The sequence below is a fragment of the Arachis ipaensis genome, chromosome B9 (genome assembly GCF_059453495.1).
Source record: "Arachis ipaensis isolate K30076 ecotype BB chromosome B9, ASM5945349v1, whole genome shotgun sequence".
Classification (NCBI taxonomy): domain Eukaryota; kingdom Viridiplantae; phylum Streptophyta; class Magnoliopsida; order Fabales; family Fabaceae; genus Arachis; species Arachis ipaensis.
This window is the reverse complement of record NC_142444.1, coordinates 42,970,585-42,971,954: the sequence shown is the minus strand read 5'-3', so window position 1 is coordinate 42,971,954 and position 1,370 is coordinate 42,970,585. Positions and strand designations below refer to the sequence as shown.

At 42.7% G+C, this 1,370-nt stretch overlaps 1 non-coding gene across 1 annotated transcript; it reads right to left on the bottom strand.

The window, feature by feature from the left end:
- Positions 1–720: 720 nt before the first annotated feature.
- LOC148544465 (small nucleolar RNA R71) lies at positions 721–828 on the bottom strand. The gene has a single exon (XR_015901641.1). It is a non-coding gene; the product is annotated as a small nucleolar RNA R71 (small nucleolar RNA).
- Positions 829–1,370: the final 542 nt, after the last annotated feature.

The following is a 1,370-nucleotide window of genomic DNA, read 5'->3' as shown; positions in this document are numbered from 1 at the left end:
TACTTGCAACGTAACCATTTAATAATTTTTAATTCACCAGCTTCTACGTCTCATCAATTTTTGGCGCCGTTGCCGGGGAGTTGCAATAGAGTGCTAATTTTATTAATTAGAATTTATTTATTTGCATTTTATTTTATTTTGCTACTATGAGCTGCATGTTTCTTCCGTCAAATGACGCGTTCACTTCCTAATCCGCGCTTGCTAATATTCGATCTTGAAATTGAAAGGACAATTTCACGAATAAGGCGAGAACAGCGTCGATTAGCCCGCTCTGAGGGTGGATCTGAAAGTGAATCTGAGGAAGAAACCAGCCCCCATTCTACTGATTCGGTTGTTTTACGCGCAGAAAACATGGCAGCTAGGAGAGTTACCATCCAAGAGGAAGGAGCCCCTAATTTTACAATGCAACCGTTTCAAGCGCATCATCTGGCGGTAGTTACAGATTTTGAAATAAAGCCCGCACTGCTAAATTTGATGCCCAAGTTTCATGGCCTACCTGCTCAAGAGCCGATCAAGCACTTGAGAGATTTCCAGGCAGCCTGTTCTACTGTCAGGCGTGATGGCATTGATGAAACTTCAATTTTGCTGAAAGCTTTTCCGTTTTCTCTTGAGGGAAAAGCAAGAAAGTGGTACTACACTCAACCTCTAGCAAATGTATCCAACTGGGATACACTCAGAAAGGAGTTTCTGGAGAAATTCTTTCCATCTGAAGTTACTGATAAGCTAAGGAAAGATATCTCCACAATTGTTCAGGATGACAATGAGACTCTCTTTGAATACTGGGAGCGCTTCAATAATCTTCTGGAAGCATGCCCCCACCACATGATTGACAAGATCGTGCTACTCAGCTATGTTACACAGGGTATGAGGCCCCAAGATAAGACCATACTGGAAAGTGCCAGCAATGGGTCTATGAAGAAGTACAAGACCACTGATGAAGCTTGGAAATTGATCAGTGATTTAGCTGAATCCACTAGGAACCACAGACAAAAGCAAGGTCGTTCAAAAGCTGTTGCAGAAGTATCTTCTAGCAGAGAGACTGCTGCTCTAACTCAAAGCATCTGTGAAATGACCAACTTGCTGAAGCAAATACAGTTGAATCAACAAGCTCAGCAAGCTCAACCTCTACCACAGCAAAACCAACAACTAGTCCCACAAAGAATTCGTGGAATCTGTGCTGATTATAGCCATTACACTGATGAATGCCCGCAGCTCCAACAAGAAGACAACATTGTGGCATCCACTCACAACTTCTATGACCACCCTAACCAAGGGTACAATCAAAGTGGAAATAATAACCATGGATGGCAGGACAATTCAAACCAGAATTGGAGGGACAACAATAACAGAGGAGGCAGAGATAATCAGGG